This window comes from Rattus rattus, chromosome 2 (assembly GCF_011064425.1).
Source record: "Rattus rattus isolate New Zealand chromosome 2, Rrattus_CSIRO_v1, whole genome shotgun sequence".
Taxonomy (NCBI): domain Eukaryota; kingdom Metazoa; phylum Chordata; class Mammalia; order Rodentia; family Muridae; genus Rattus; species Rattus rattus.
In genome coordinates, this window is record NC_046155.1 from 100,650,392 (window position 1) to 100,668,577 (window position 18,186).

An 18,186-nucleotide genomic window follows, 5' to 3' on the forward strand; every position below is an offset into this window, starting at 1 on the left:
GAAAAGGGAATAACATTCGAAATGTAAATAAGAAAGACTCAAGTTAATAAAAAAAAAAGAAGTACTCAAGTTAATAAAGATGGGAAAAAAAAGAAAATAAATAAAATAAAGTTACTCAAAAAAAATGTACAAGCCTTTTCTTTCTCAATGCAATAGGATTGGAGCTCATTTTTTCATCCAGAATGAGTGAGTTCTCTCTGGATCAGTGCTTGGTCTTTTGCTCCATATATGTAAGTATGGATGTGTCTGTAAGTATGTACTTGTGAGAATGTATGCATGTGTATGTATAAGAATGTAATTGTCAGAATGTAATTGTAGGCTGAGCCTGACGAATTTGAGTGTAAATGTATAAAAGCACATTCACATATCTGTATATGAACTTATATAAGTTTATGCATATTAGCCTATTTAAAACTTTTCCTTCTGCAATCATAATTCAGTTCTCTTGGTTCATTAAAAGTTTATTGCTACAAAATTCCCCATAGTAAGTCAAAAAAAGCGAGATAGTGACAAAAGTGAAAAGGCTCTATCAATTAACCCTTTACTTTATCTCCTGTTGTTTTAGAATAAGGTGTTAAGTGCCAGAGACTGCAGTTTTTGGCCTCAGAGGAACACAGAAGTTAAGTCAGCTACAGTAGCATAGCAACTTACACTTAAATAAGTAAACTTATTATTATATAGCAACCCTAAATATCTCCTAACACAAAGTCTTACCCGCCCCTGCTTCAAGAAGAACCAACAAGAAAGAAGACCCAAGGCGGGGCTGACCCCTGGGGAAAAAGCTCCAGTACTCTATGAAAGCAGAAGTTCTTATTAACCATTGAGACATCTTCTCAGCTCCTGAAATAGAATAATTTTAATTTTAATTTTTACTATCTTATCTAAACACTGCAAATATGCATTACTCTTTTCCTCCCACAAAACCATTGCTTTTTAGTTTTACATACATTAGTTTTACTCAGTTTATATAGGCTTAGTTTAAAAAAGCATGCAGAACAACAGCAGTATTAACTTTGACTTTTATTTCTTTTCCCAGATTCAGGAGACACAGAAGTATTTTATCAGATTAAAATTGCTCTAGGGCATAACATAGGGTAAGACAAAAGTGGAATGAAACTGAGGTGGAACAAAAAACACCCCTCATGGTAATCTCCTTATTGATTTTATCTCAATGTCTGCAGGAGGAGAAGCAGAATTGGTGCCTGTATCACTGGTTTGGCCAGAGTCCTCACTCAAGGCTCTCTCCAGACTAGAAGGGAGGGAATGAATCAGTCTCTCTTGGAAGTCCTGGTCCATGAAAACATAGAGCATTGGATTGAGGCAACTATTGAAGAAAGCCAGTGAGCTGGTTGGGTTTTGACCCACATTTCAAGAATTTTGTAAAGACCACTAAACAATGACTCTTTGAACCAGATTGTACTTGAAAGGGCCACCAGTTGAAAGGGAAACCAACAGATAAAGAAGGAAGCCACAACTGCTGTAAGGACTCATAAGGGATGACTGGAATTAACAAGTGCTCCTCTGTGGATCTTGACAGCAATGAGTCCATAGCAGATGGCAACAATGGACATGGACATTATTAAGCCAATAACAAACCTCCTGGTCCCTCTAACTGTTACAAAAATGTTAGCTCTGTTCAACATTTCTTCAAGAGTGTTATCCCAGAATGCAAAGTCGAATGTACAGTACACATTACCTCCAGGAACTCTAACTCTAGTCAGGAAAATAAAAATGGGCAAAGTGAGAATCAGAGCTAAAATTCAGGGCCCAACAACTACCTTCCTAGCCAGCCTCACAGTGCGGTGGTTCTGAGCCCAGACTGGATGCAGGACACAAATGCAGCGGTCCAAGGCAATTAAAGCAATCAGGAAGACACTTCCAAAGAGGTTTATGACTACCACAATGTGAACTAATTTACACAGGAACCATCCAAAAGGCCATTTTTCTTTCATAGTAGTTGAGATAACGAAGAATGGTAGATTCACTATGAAAGAGAAGTCAGCCAATGCTAGATTCAGATAACAGGTAGTCGTGACAGTGTGTACCATCCAGAATCCAGCTACCCAGATCACTAGTTCATTATCCAACACACCAAGGACAAATGTGATGGAGAGAACAACCATCAAGAGGATCACAGAACTCTGGAGATGGTAGAATCACAGACAACCACTTCTGATCCATTCAGAGGGATGGAATAGTTGGCTTCCATTTTGTCTGCACCTGAAACTTCTAAAAAAAAATTTTATCGCATGACACTTGTCTAGAATATATACCATCTGCCACTATAGGAGAGTTGTTTTAGCAATAAAATTCCAAAACTTTTGCTTTATGCTTTGTGAAAGTACCAGAGCCCTCAATATTCAGCACATTCTTAAAATTACTTTTGCCATTAGACTAATTATAAAAAATTAATAATTGGACTCCATGTCTCAGCAGTGATACTGAACTTAGGGTGAGCAGACAGTAAAATATGACTGAAAGAAGTTTAGCACTTGAAGGAAGAGACTTAATAGACCATCCCTCAGTGAGGTCTTTTCCTCAATTCTCATGATCACAAGAGAAATAATTCAGTGGAGAACTGTAAAAAGCTTAATCAAATAGTGTGTACAGCAAAGAAATGAACTATCCACTCCAGAGAGACAGAGAGAGAGAGAGAGAGAGAGAGAGAGAGAGAGAGAGAGAGAGAGAGAGAGCAGACACACAGACATACAAACAGACAGAAAAGAGATATTCAATGGAATGACCCAAAGAATAAATAGCAGCCCATTGCTGCACTATAGATTTCAAAGATATTTTTGTGATGATTTATGAGGTGACGGATATGCATATGGAAATATGGTGTCCCTTTATGTTTCAAACTTATGGTAGAGTAAATGATGTTTTTTAATATTGATCTTCTTCACATATTACAAAGAAAGACGTTGAAACCACCTGAGTTCAGAAGATATGATAACAAAACTAAGGGCACAGGAAGACACTTTGATAATGTATAAAGATGGTATCTTGACTTTTTTTATATATACAAGGACCATAACTGCAGTGTAAAGGATGATTATACATGAAGGAATGTTCCACACACAGGAACAGGTAGATACTATATCTATATTCAATCCAGTGCCTGCTTGAGATAAATTTTTTCACACCTCAATACACACACCTTGATTATGCACAACTGCACAGTTTACTGTTATGTGGGTTAAATAGTGATTTCTAACAAATTTTAGTGGAGTTTGTGGACTTATCTTGGAAGATAATGCATTCTGTAATTAATTTGCTTGGAATTTTGAGTGACTTATATAAAAATTCTAAGAGGTTCATTATATCTAGTTTTGGTAAGAATAGAATGATGTTATAAGGAAAAATGACCCTGAAAACTACCTTGTCAGAGAGACTTTAATCTAACTGAACCTGAATCCTTGCACCATATGACATGTGTCAGATGTAGTTAATGTGCCCGCTACCCTCTTCTCACTCCCCAGAATGTGATAACTTGGTTTCTCCTAAACAAACCATAATTTTGTTCATATAAGTTGTCTTTCCATCTATGTAGGTATAAATACTGATCAGACTACAGAGTATCCTGAATCTTCACTATTTCCTAAGGTAGTGCTGGATCCATGTACACAAGATAAAATTCTGGATGATGAAAAAAATGGAGGGGCGGGTGCAAACCCTCAGGGAGCTTCTTGATTGCTTTTCTAATTTCTAGAGAACAAAAAGCTTGAAATATATATTAAGTTCAAGAAACTTGAATCATTTTCATATTCCATAGTATGTGAGCAACAAAATCTGCGTACAGGCTATTTTTTCAAATTTATTTACATACCTGAGGTTGTTTAATCAGGAATAGAGTGCTTTCCTACAATCTCCTGTGAGGGAATGGGCCATGACTCAAAGGTAAAAGCCTACTTACCTATAGTTCCTCACTGAGAATATGGAGTTTGGGCTTAAAGGTAGCACATGTACCTAGTATGCAATAGACATTAGGTTCAATTTCCAGCAATATAATAAAATAAAAGGTCAGAAAGCAACTATATCAATTAGTTATTAATCCTGTGTTAAAGTATACTTGCATAAAATATAGGGTAATTTTGTACAACTGTAAAAGTTTTAGACTTATCAATCTATCTTTAAAAAGGAACAGGAATACTGAGCATTGCTTGCGTTTATTGGTTGTTTCTTTGACCTTTGGTTGCGAAAGGATCGAGCTATCTATCTCAGCTGACCTCATACTCCTAATATTCTGCTTCATTTTTCAGAGGTCAGAAGTTACAAAGACATGTTAGAATGGATCAGTTCACAAAATTGTACTTTGGTGTAATTGTTAGGTTAGTCTGTCATAAATTCTCTGGGGTGAGGAGATATGTATGTCATGTTTCTGCAGGAAAAGTCACACAACACACCCATAAGTTGCTCACTGAAAATTCTCATGGCAATACTGAAAGACAGAAATATCACTGCTTTATCAAGCCACAGCCATATTCTAAGGATATTGGTAGGGTTTGGTATTTTTCATTGTTTGTTTCTGCCAATAGGAACAATCATTGGATCCCTAGCTTAACTAAATCCAGAGCTTCCAAATTTGTGTTACTAATGTGCTTCATTTGACATGACCTACCATGTTAGCTTACTATGTCCACGTGGTGATGAAATGTTGATTTCTCTACTGTGTTTCTCATAGCAGTTCCTACTTTTCTTTTTCTCACGGGTATTTTTCACCAAGATCCTAACCAGGACATTGTGCAATGATATTCTGGATTTCTCAACCCTAGCACTGTTGACTTCTGTCAGTACTTAATTGTGGTTGGGTGTGGTAGAATCTTGTACAACCACAGGATGTATAACAGTCCTTGGACCTCATCTAATAGATTCTGGGAGTGACACTTAGACAGCTATGATAACCAAAATTATCTCTAGATGATGAATATTCTCTGGTAGACATAATGACCCCTGTTGAAACCACTTCTATAGTATAAAATTTCCTGGGTTTTACAATCACATTAATATTCTTTTTATTCTCTGTGTGTATGATTCACATGGTTGCACCTGTGCAAACACATGCCTCTGCTCTTGTACATGTGTATGCCAGAAGCCAGGGCCTCTTGTTTCAGTTGACCCTCCACCATATTTGCTGACATATGATCTCTTACTGAAGCTAGGGCTAATATATCTGGCAGTTTGCTAGCTAATGAACTCCAGTATAATGAGAATTTTTGTTCCTTTTAATCGTATGTCTATGAGTGTCTAGAGCCATTAACTACAGTGGTCTTGAGGTTCCAGGATATTTTGCCATCTGCTGATATTCTGTGGACTCTAGAGAGGAAAAAATGCTAGGTCCAGTAGAGGGGCTGGAGATACTCCAAAGAAGTAGAAGTTGCCTCTGCTCCACTGCTGCTACATTTTCCATTTCTGAATTACTTGATTGCTGTTTTGCTAAACTGCTAGATATTCTGAAGAATAACACTGGAATTGTCCTAGGGAAGTCAATATCCCTAATCAGCAGGAAGTAGCACTTAGATGTCTGTGCCACACTTTCCATATAATCTTCTTTCTGTCTTACATAGTGTTTGTGGTTGGGAGGGATTCAGTGAAATAAAGATTGGGAGGGGGTGGAGAAATAAGAACCCAATAAAATAGATTAAAAATAATACATCAACACACCAGGACTTCTAGGACTGCATTACAAGTTTGGTGTTATTCAGTGTGGTTATTTTTGTGGTGTTTGTTTTGTTTTGTGTCGGTATGTGGAATACAAACACAGATCCTGAATGCACTTTATTCATTAAGTTCTGATGTTTCTCTTTTCTAGTCATATCTCTAATGCTTCCAGTGCCATTTCTTTAACCTTCTATTTCTTCATCTGCTGATTAAAAATGGCTTTATGGTGGAGAATAGTTTTTCAAGTAAGAAGAAATTGAGAATAAATACAGAAACTTTCCCTGATGGATGGAGTGGTTCTTTAATAAATGTTAACTCTGTCTTCACCATGTTATGGACTGTAATCTAAGGTTTACTTGATAGCTATGCATTGTTGAACTTTGCATTTCAGAGAAGAACATGTGTCTGGGGCTGAGGATATATCTCAATGTGAAGAGTAGTTGACTACCATGCACTTAGCTCTGGGATTGATCCATTACAAAACATGAAACTGAGTATGGTGGTATGTATCTTTAATTCTACAAACTAGAGTTGTGGGCATGAGGGTCAGATGTTCAAGATCACCTCTGACTATACTGGTCACAAGAGCTACACAAAGAAGAGCTACATGGAAGGACATGGTACTGACAACAAAAACTGGCTCTTTGAACATTGTGTAAATTCGAACAAGTTCATTAAGAGTTTACATCTCGGTCCTCTCTCCTCTGCTATGGCTGCTTTACCCAGCACTATTCACTATGGCATTGTGTAGTGTCCCCAACCACGAAACAGTTTCTTGCTGATCTTCCTGCATGGCTCAGGAGACTGGCCAATGACTGAGACAGTGGATCAAGCATGTGCTAAGTCAAGACAACATTCCAGCACATAAAGATTATCTATCCAATGGCTTCCTCAAGGCTATACACTACTCTGAAGGGATGCTTTCCAATGTGTGGTTTGACAGTTTTAAAATAGCTAATGACTGCACAGAACACCTTGAATCAATTGATAGAATGTGTGAAGTACTCACTGGATTGATTTATGATGAAGTAAAAATGCCATCCAGAAAAGCAAGATATGAACAGGGGGATTCTCTATGGGAGGCTGCTTGGCAATGCATTTACCCTGCAAGATGTGGCAGAAGTATTTGTTCTTTCTGGTTTTCTAAATAAAGCCTCAGCTGTTTACCAGCATCTTCAGCAAGATGGCCACATGCTCCCTGAGCTCTTTCAGTGACAACTCACTACAGATGAGCTAGTTCTTCACTCTTGAAGCAAGGAGACAAACTCAAAACTGAAATTTCTAGGAGTGAGCACTATGTTTCGCAGGCTTCCAAATGTTTGCGATAAGCTTGGGAAAACTGAGCTAGAGAGGCTAACATCATGGATTCTCATGAAGCTGCCAGGAGAGACAGACAAGGAGATTGAATGACTCCTGAGCAGTACATTGATTGTTTATCTTACATTCAAGATTTTTTTCTTATTTGATCCTCACAAAAAAATTGATTGTTGAAACAGCCAGCACCCCTATATTATACAAATTTAATTGCATATCTGTCTATGTTCATTCAACAAAATTGTGTTAAAAAATCACCATGTAGGGAATGTCCACTGTTTATTTTGTTGGAGCACAGGTGCCATTGAGGGAGCACAATGGAATTTCCATGTACAGTTAACACAGATTTGGGTGACTTCCTGTATGAGGCTGTCATAAATAGGGCTGTAGTAACATGTAAACATCTACTCTAACTGTACAGAGCTGGGTGACTTCTTATAGCATTTCCTGAGGCCACCCAGCTGTTTCTCAATGTGACTTTAGCATCTTCCATTCCAGCTAAGGGTAGAGAGCTGTGGTGACCCCTGATGCCAGGTTCTGAACCAGACTTTCATTTTCTCTATTCTAGCTGCTGTGGAGTGTTCATCCAATGTTTGATTTCCAATTTCTTGGTGCCAGTGATGTGATATAGAATCCTACCCTAGAGGGTTTTCCCAGATTTGTGAAAGTCGCTTTGCCTTCCCGAATCTGTTTGAAGATTATCTTTGAGAAAGTTATTTACTGCCAACTTATATTGACAAATAAAATAATAATAAATAAAAAAGAGTTTTTAGCTCATCCTAGTGTCTCTTGCAAATTGTAGCAGTAAATAATGCAAAGATATGTGCATCCTGAGATATTGTGAATATTGAATGATGTGATTTATAAGGAACATAGCCATTGAACTATTGAGTGGTAAGTTCCTAGTTGAAATGAGGCAAGGCCAACATTTGGGCCCAGCCCAGCTCTTTAGTCTGTTCCACTCTATGTATCTCACCGAATACAGATTGAATTCCTCCCTCCTCCAAAGACACTAAAAACCCTTAAAACTATAGTGCACTCCAAAAACTTTAAATCACTGATATCAAAAGGTTCACACAGCAAGGGAGGAAAGTGGGGCGATTTGAATAGAAATGGCTCCCATAGACTCAGGTGTTTGAGTGCTTGACTCATAAGAAGTGGCACTGTTAGAAAGGGTGGCCTTGATGGAGTAGGTTTAAGAAAGTTATTCACTGTGTAGTTGTGCTTTGAGATGTTTTGTATGCTCAAGCTACATCCAGTGACACATTCTTCTGTCGCTGCCTGTACATAAAGATGTAGGATTCTCAGATCCTCCAGCGTCATGTATGCCTACATGCTGCCATGCTTACAACCAGGACAATAAAAGACTAAAACTCTGAAACTGAATGCCAGCCCCAATTAAATGTTTTCCTTTGTAAGAGTTGCTCTGGCCATGGTGTCTCTTTACAGCAATACAAACCCAAATTAAGACAGAAAATAACAGGTAGAAAGACAAATGGGCTAAAAGGTCCACCACTCCTTTGCGCAACATAGGATCTGTGAGCCACAGTAGAAAACATATGCTGGTTAGGATGGCCTTCCTGTGGTGAAACCCTAACATATGCCATTTATCTCATTATAATTATCTTAGGACACATATCAGCATTATATAACAAATGAATCATGACTCTGAAGAAATACCTTTCAGAAACAGCACATTTTTGCTAATTCCCTCTACTATTTTTCATGCTTATTTCCTATGAATTGCTTAGTCCAGGCTGGAGAGATGATGGCTCACACTAAAGCATTTGCCATAGAATAAGTACATGAGCTCTGATCTACAGCACCCATGTGAAAAAAAGGCATGGTTGCATACATCTACAACTGCAGTTATGGGGCAGTGCAGAGACAGACTAACCTGAGAAACTTCCTGGACTGACTATCCAGACCATTTATAACTTACCACTTCAAAAAGATACTTTAACAGAAAAAAAAATTAAAACATATGGAGTAACAAATTTAGGTGTTTAATGTTTATCCCCATATCCACAAACATGAACACAAACACACACAACACAGGCCAAACCGGTTATTCCAGCCCTTTGATGGCTTCTCAAACCATCATTTTCTCTGCCATTCTTAGGTTCTTTACCAAAATGGTGCCAATTTCTGCATTATTTCCTATTCTACCAACTGCCATCTCTCCAACCTGCTACATGTACGACGTCCAGAGGAGCAAGAGTTGTCATCCATTTCAAATGCCCTCTACACACGCGCTGTCTCTTTATATATCTCACACCCTCCCAGAAATTGGACTCTTGAGATTTTCCTTCCTGTCTCTTCCAAACCAAGTTAATAAAGCAAACCAAACAAAACAAAATAAAACAAAAACACAAAAACAAAAAAAAAAGAAAAGAAAATAACAGTCATACAAACAAACAAGTACACCAAGATATACTTTCCCATAGAGCATTCACATTAACATATGAATTGCCTCCCTTAACACCTAGTCAAACATGGTCTTTCACAACAATATTCAAAACTGTTTTTGGAGGATGAGATGAGAACTGCATATTCAAAGAATGTTTCTGATACAGGAAAAGATCTATACAATAAAAAGTAAAAAGAAGCTAGAAAGATTACTCACAAAATAAGAGCACTGCCTGTTCTTCCTGCCGAACTCAATTCAGTTTCCAGCACTGTCATATAAGCTTATAACAATATGTAATTTTAGTATCTGGAGATGCAAGAAAAGATCCAAAGGTCTTTTGCTCATTTCAATGCAAAAAAAAAAAAAAAAAAAAAAAAACAAAAAAAAAAACAAAACATTTGTGAAAAATAACCCATACATATAAAACAATATATCAAACATTGAAGTGAATGCTGGGAATGTAGCTCAACAGGAGAGCATCTGCATAGATTCCCTTAGTAGTGAGGGACCAGGAGTGTGAATCAGTGGTAGACCACCTGCTTAGGATCCTTCAGTGAGGAACATGATTATAAGCACAGCATCTAACTAGCATAAGAGAAACATTAATTTCAGTTGAGAATTGAAGCAAGAGGGGGAAAAGAAGAAAGAGAATGTGATAAGCTCAGTTTTGTTAAACAGATTTCCTTCTGTGAAAAGAACTCACAGCTAAATCCTAGAACCTAAAAATGCTCTTTTTACTTTTTTACCTCATACCTTAGCATTAATCCACTCCATACTGACTTAGGTTTTTGGCACTGCACCAAAGTTCCACTTTCATGGATGTGGACTCCAGGCAGTCAAACCCAAAATTCTCAGTTCTTATCCTGATACCTCCCATGAAACAGTAACAATTTCCCTTTTCATTCTTCCTAAATCACATTTTTCTTAGGCTTTAAGTTGAAAAGAGATACGCACAACACATTCTTGGTTGCTTTTATAGCTTAATGGCTGGCTATATAAAAATCACAAGGATTAGACTCCCCCACGTGACTTTTTTTTTTTTATTAACTTGAGTATTTCTTATTTACATTTTGAGTGTTATTCCCTTTCCCGGTTTCCAAGCCAACATCCCTAATCCCTCCCCTCCCCTTTTTATGGGTGTTCCCTCCCCATCCTCCCCCATTGCCGCCCTCCCCCAACAATCTAGTTCACTGGGGTTCAGTCTTAGGGACCCAGGGCTTCCCCTTCCACTGGTGCTCTTACTAGGATATTCATTGCTACCTATGAGGTCAGAGTCCAGGGTCAGTCCATGTATAGTCTTTAGGTAGTGGCTTAGTCCCTGGAAGCTCTGGTTGCTTGGCATTGTTGTACATATGGGGTCTTGAGCCCCTTCAAGCTCTTCCAGTTCTTTCTCTGATTCCTTCAATGGGGGTCCTACTCTCATTTCAGTGGTTTGCTGCTGGCATTCGCCTCTGTATTTGCTGTATTCTGGCTGTGTGACTTTTTAAAAGTGTCTACAACTGAGTTCTGCATAACTGCAATGCAAGCACTTACACACTGACCCATTTCCTTATGCCTTCAAGTTTGTCTTTATGTTCTCTGCCTATTCTAAGTCAAGAACTCAGCAGCCATCTCATGAAAGTAAATATGATACTACACACTTCTTCAAAGGATTTAGAAAGTGTCCATCATATGTGTGTGTGTGTGTGTGTGTGTGTGTGTGTGTGTGTGTGTGTGTGTGTATATATATATATACATATATATATCATCCATTTAAATATTGAGTTTTCAGTTGCTGGAACACAACTTACCACAAGCTGATATCTCCTTCCTGTAACTAGCTCTTGGGTTCCTGTGCTGTAAGGGAAGTACTTTGCTCTCAGCAGAGACTTAAGGAAACTCTGAGAGGAACGAGAAAGCTGAAACTAATCTTTACATAGAAACTCAGGTGTTTTTTTTTTAAATTCCCAGGGCCATGCAAATGTGATGTGATTGTAATCATTATGCGACTGGAATCATTTTGTTTCATTCTAATTCATCTGTATGGAGGTTTTGCTTAGAGTTCTATGTGTATATCACACACATGCCTGGTGTACTCTGAGACCAGAAGAAAGCACTAGAACCCTAGGAAATGTAGTTACAGCTTTAATGAGTACTGGGTATTAATCATGTATCTTACTCTGCTCTTCTAGGAGTGCTGTGAACCACTAACAAACCCAACTGGGATAATCCTATGTAAGTAGAAGATGCTAAGCTCTCTAACATGGCAGTTGCCTGTCTCAGAGGAGTATCACTAGGGACAAGGTTCTAAGTGATTGGCATTGTATCTAGCTAAACCAAAGATCTGGAAACATGGTCAAATGTTTTCTACCACCTTTATTTTCTTTATTTTTTATCTTGTGTATGTTATGCTTTCATTTATTTTGGATTTAAAATCATATACCTTTGTACACTGACTGCCTGTTTCCAATTCAAACATACTTGCCTCTCTTTCTTACTTAACCTAATTCCTTTAATGTCTGCTGTCTCCCAAGACAGACTTATATATACCTATATATAATATATATGTACATAGGCATATATACATGCACACATACTACAAAGAACAAACACACCTAGAAGATAGATTACACACACACAAAAAAAAACCCCACCAAGCACACACACCGAGCACCACAAACACACACACACACACACACACACACACACACACACACACACCACTCACTCACAAAAATATATGAATCCACATTTCCATATAAATTTTGAGAACCACAAATGAAATATGACTTATAATAGGTATGCCTCACTTCATTCATTTAATGGGACTATCTCTAGTTATATAAGAATCACTATGGACCACAACACTATGTTTTGGGGACTGGTCTTGAATTAATCTCTCCTGCTTCAGGCCTCCTAGGAATGCCCAGTGAAAACTTACCTGTTAATGATAAAATAATTGTTAATATTTTACTTTATATGTAGTTATTTCTTTGATTCTGACTCTGAATTTACAGGTAAAGTGACTGAGCCTCCTAAACTCTGGATACATCCAGCCATCACTTCAAGTGATCTTAATCACTGATGCCCTCTCCCCAATCCCACCAATAAAAGTTGTTGTATGGCCTGGTAAGCAGGAATAGTCTTCTTATTTGGTTGGATGGTTTTGTTGTGTTTTGTTTTGTTAGCCTATATGACAACAAATGAAAAAAATATAATGTGTGAAGTAATAAGAAATCTAAATACTATGTTTTTAAATGATGCACTGTTGTTTGTTTGTTTGTGCTATGAATCTGTGCTGAGGACCCTGAAACCCGTCCAGTATTTTTTTTTTCTTTTCTTTTTTTCGGAGCTGGGGACCGAACCCAGGGCCTTGCACTTCCTAGGCAAGCGCTCTACCACTGAGCTAAATCCCCAACCCAAACCTGCCCAGTATTAAATATTAAAAATCTCACCCTTGATAGAAAGTGCTGAGACATGGTCAAATGGCTTAACTTATCACCAACCTGGTGACCTACCGAAGCCCAGTTGTAACTGAGAACCTGCATAATTCCCAGAGGCAGTTGCTAGTGCTCTGTTATCTAACAGTGATGATTTGCTATCTCAAGCAGAGATTACTCCCAACACCACACATTGAAATGCTGCTTCCCTTGCATTTGCATAGATTGTGCAAACATGGTTCACATAGAGGAGAATCTACCCTAAGACTTTCCTTACTTTCTTCACCCGCTAAATTGTACCCTAAACACACATGCCTCAGCATTTTCACAGTTGCTGTGTGGCAACCATGAGCTGTTGGGCAGAAAAGCACAAAGCTTCAGTATTGAGGATAATGGAGTATGGAAGATCTAGTTTCACATCAAACCGTCTTCAAGAAAAACAAACTGAGTTCAAACAACCTGATAATTAGTTCAATGATTACTCTCTATTGATTCCAATTCTTGTTTCCCCTTGGGATCTGAGTCCTTCACAATGAAAAAACTGATACCCCATACCATTATTTCTGTGAGTTCCTTTTGAGTGTGCATAACTTCACTCAAATAAGATCCCTGATTAACTAAGTTGAATGTGACTTATTCATTACTTCACTTTGTCCTCCATGTCCTATCTCAGGTGAATAGACATCTTTTGGTATACCTCCAGGAGAAGTCTTACCTACAACATCTCCTTTTCTTAGGAACTTTCTGAAAATTGCTTGGTATAAATGTTCACAGTGATAAGTTGAGAGAAATGTGATAGATCTCAGAGAATTTGGCTAAGTATGGAACGGCTGACCCTCTCTTGACTGTCTGAACTCTTCACAATTATCTTACTCTTTCTGGGTATCTAGCACTCATTTCCCTCCTCTCTATCTCTGCCTTTCACTGTTTTTGATAAATTGTCCTTACTCCAGCCTCTTTTCCTTTCCTTAACAAGGAAGGGGGACATCATTTGTAATGTAAACAAAGAAAAAATTAATAAACAAAAATTAATTTATTGATATAAACAGAATTAACGCCTGAAAGTTCACATTTATTTTGATCTGCAGGACATTTGCTCTATAGGGTGGACAAATGCCTAGGAACCCTTAGGCTATGTAATAGTAACAGGAAAGTCATATCAACTTCAACAAGCGATCCTGAGATGAACTTCAGACGAGGAACATGCAGAAATGATGGGCCATCTCCAATAAAGTCACTTGCTAGACTTAGCCGCTCCTAGATGGTTCCTAACAATCTTTATCACCTGTGACTTTGGGGTATATGAAAAGACCAGTCTTGATTATCCAAAGCGAAATGATCTCCATTACATAGGGCAAGAATATAGGAACCAGAATGAGTACTGCTGAGGATCCAATGTTAACAGTGTAACAAAAGCTAGATATATGAAGCCCGAAAAATGACTCATAGCAATGAATATTTTTAAGAGATGTGTGGACAAAGAGATATATCATGGGAGAGTCTCTGACATACTGCAACTTCCACAATGAGGTTTTTTTAATTTATTTATATATATATATATATATATATATATATTTATTTTTACGATCCACATTTTATTCTCTTCCCAGTCCATACCCCACCCCAAAAGTTCTACATCCCATACCTCCTCCAAACTCCCCACAATGCCCCCACCTCCACAAGAATGGCCCCTCTCCACCCACACTAACCTATCTCCAAATAGCCTGGGGCTTCCATTCTCTTGAGGGTTAGGTGCATCTTCTGTGACTGAACAAAAACCTGTGAGTCCTCTGCTTTAAATGTGTTGGAGGTTTCATCACGATAGGGTTATTTTTGAGGTGGTTTTGATTTTTTTACTTTGGTTGGTTGGATTTTGTTTCCTTGTTTGTATGTGTGGGATTTTTGCCCCTTGTGGTATTTCAAGGGTGGAGCACAGATACAACAGGAAGTGAAGATGAGCAGGATTGGACATGACATGAAATTCACAAAGAATAAATAAAAAATTTTCAAAAATACACAGACAAGTATCCCTGGCATAGCTTACTCCAGACTTTTTAATTTGTCTTATATGCAGGTGCAAAGCAACTTAATAGATTCTGTGTACCATATCATGGCTGTTCAGACACAAAACACTGAACCAGGAGTCATTCAACTCAAAAGAGAGCAAGGGAGAAAACCATTTCAAGAAAGCAGGTTATGCTGCTAGTAAGAAAAAATACAAAAAGTGGTAACATAGAAAGAAGTAATGAGAGAAAACACTTTGTGGACTGCTATAGCTGTGAATGGAACATATTTTTATTTTAGAAAAAAAAGATCACTAAAGCAAAATAGAATTAGTTTATGGGCATGGGAAACGAGTGTTTTATAAGTGGATAGATAGAGCTAACGGTCAACATTTTCCCCCTTCAGTCCTGGACCTATGAATAACCCACAGAGGCAGTGCCACAGAATAAATGCATATACAACATTCCAAAGGATATTTTTCTAGACCAGGAAAGTGCTGACATCTAAGTGATGCCATATCTGATTCTCCAAAAAGGCTAAGCCACTTGGCTCATGGATGATGAAATGTATGCTAAAGCCAATTGTTCCCAGTGTGGGCCCATCAACACATTTTATTTCCTATAAATGAGTGCTTAACAAGAAGGAATTATGGGTAATCCAAGAGTTAGTGATGTTACCAGAAGTTTCATTTACCTGTAAAGAAAAACCACCCCCGGTATGGAGGTCTCAGTCAATAGCAACAAGGAAACTGGCCAAATATGATCAACAATAATGATCTAATCCTTAGACTATTTTCCAAAACTTGTACTGAGTTTGCAGTTTCATTTGATAGATAACATACTTGCCAAAAATAACTGCTTAGGAGCTGAAGACATGTTGTTTTTGTAACAATCACGTGGTGCTTTGGCAAAGGGTCTGGATTCTGTTCCCACCATGCATATGAGAAATCACTCTCACCTTTAGCATGTATTGTGTGTGATGTGGCTTCCTATTCTGCCTTTCAGAGGTATCTGGGACTTGCATATTTGCTTATATACATACAGACACAGGAAGTACTGATAACAAATTAAATGAAACAAAGTAACTGATTGTAGTGCATTGGTATAAAACTTGAGAAGATTCCTATTAGAGCTTGCTGAAGTAGAGGTAATGATAACTGGGTCTTTATTGCTGAATTAGAGTTTATCCTTTCTCTCTGTCACAGTATATCTCAAAATCTTTCTACCCAAGTACTTGCTGATTCAGGAGTATTTGTTTACCTGATACAAAATGTGTAGTGTGAAAGAGGGAGTGGAAATGGAAGGAAACACTTTTCCTTAGGCATTAATTCTACCAATTTTCCTGAGAAACAGCTCTGTCAGAAGTACAAATTTTTAAAACTGCAGCCACCTGCTGCATCAAGGCAACAGTAGAGAGTATAGAGCTTTGCACAAAACTGTAGAAACAGACAGCTTTCTCTGCAAAGTTATGTAGGGTATTGAATTTCAGTCCAAGCTATATTTCCAGGGACAACCACACAATCCCCTAGTGAAGATTTATACCACCTGATTATGGATCATATTCTTCTAGAAGGTAGTGTTGGTTAAACAGCTGCCAGGTTATTCTGAATGTAGACAAAGAATGCCAACATGACTTGAGCCAATCTGTGAATAGAAGCATACTTTGTGTTTCTGCAGCAGATTTCAGATTTGTGGCCATTGTGTTATTGAGCCAGTCTTGCTGAACTAAGACTGACATAGAACTCTCAAGATAGCTGACATTTGTAGTTATTCCCCTGACTCTGTACACTGACTCCTAGGTTAGAGGAAATTTTGGCTATTTGCTTGGCTCCCAGTCACCTGGCCAGGACTTTTTTGTATCAAAAATGAAACACATACACACACATGCACACATAGGCATGCACACACACATGTACACACACACACACACACACACACACACACACACACACATACCAGATAATCTCATGCTGCAAATACCTGAAAGACTGGGACTTCCTAAACCTTCCCTACTCACAGATTAACCTTCCCTGTACTCCTGAGAATCTTAAACTTTCCCCTGCTACTCTAGACCCAATCAGGGAAGTGGCCAGTGGCCTTTTACCAGAATTCTGACATGAAAGACTGAGTTTTACCCCTGCAGCTTTTATGTCCCATGCTTCTCCCCTGAATCATCATGATTCCCTGCCTCTTTCCTCTCTTCCAGTTCCTAATCTGTGCAAATCCAAAGGACCATCCTCAGTGTACCTTCAAACCATTGGCCATTTGCTCTTTATTGATCAATCAAAAACCAATTGGAAACAAGGACCTTTAGCTTTTGGAGACCTAGATTCCTAAGTATGGTTAGCAAATTAATTCAAAGTATTAATACTGATCCACAACACCTGGAATTACACGATGGTTTTTTTACAGTAGTAGGAATTGAACTCAGAATGGCATACATGCTGAGAAATCAGTATCTTAAACAATGGTTGATAAGGTTTAAAAGAGAAAAGGAAAATGGCCTCTTGATTGTGTTTTTCCTCCAGTACTTGTTGAACATGAGCTTTTGAGAAACCATCACTCTGCTGGAATATAGAGCTGTTCAAAAAGCAGGAAAGCTTGGTGTGTAGAGAAAGCCCAGTAGAAAGTCAACTGGGCAGTTGATGATGAGTCTCTAGAGGGCAGGCTTTCATTAAAAAGATTAATACTTGTCTTGGGATGGTTGAAATGACAAGCCAACCCCAAATGTTATTTCTAAACTGATAGGGCTTGCATGACTTTATCAGTCATATTTCCTTGTGCACCTGCATTTAGGAGTATAGCATAGGGCACTAAAGAGGAAAAATTATTTTCTAATGAGGTCCAAGACCTGAGCAGCAAGACTGACTTTATATATGGGCCACATGTGGGTCAGGCTCTAAATGGCAGTTCCTTCAGTCTCTGCTCTAAACTTTGCCTCCATATCACCCCCTCTGGATATTTTTTCCCATTTTAAGAAAGAGTGGTAGCATCCGAATTTTTGCCATCCTCTTCTTGAGCTTCCTGACCCATTTTGGTGGGATTAGAGGAAGTATTGAAAGAGCTGAATGGGTTTGCAACCCCATAAGAGCAACAATGACAACCAACCAGAGCTTCCAAAGTGGTTTAATCCATGTTAATCCATGAATATCCTAGTAAGATCACCAGTGGAAGGGGAAGCCCTTGGTCCTGCTAAGACTGAACCCCCAGTGAACGTGATTGTTGGGGGGAGGGCGGCAATGGGGGGAGGATGGGGAGGGGAACACCAATAAAGAAGGGGAGGGAGAGGGATTAGGGGGATGTTTGCCCGGAAACCAGGAAAAGGAATAACATTCGAAATGTAAATAAGAAATACTCAAGTTAATAAAAAAAATAATAAATA

At 38.3% G+C, this 18,186-nt stretch overlaps 2 pseudogenes; one reads left to right on the forward strand and one right to left on the reverse strand.

Moving 5' to 3' along the window:
- Positions 1-1,140: 1,140 nt before the first annotated feature.
- LOC116893151 lies at positions 1,141-2,209 on the reverse strand (annotated as a pseudogene).
- Positions 2,210-6,367: 4,158 nt separating this feature from the next.
- LOC116893977 lies at positions 6,368-7,068 on the forward strand (annotated as a pseudogene).
- The last annotated feature ends 11,118 nt before the right edge of the window (positions 7,069-18,186 follow it).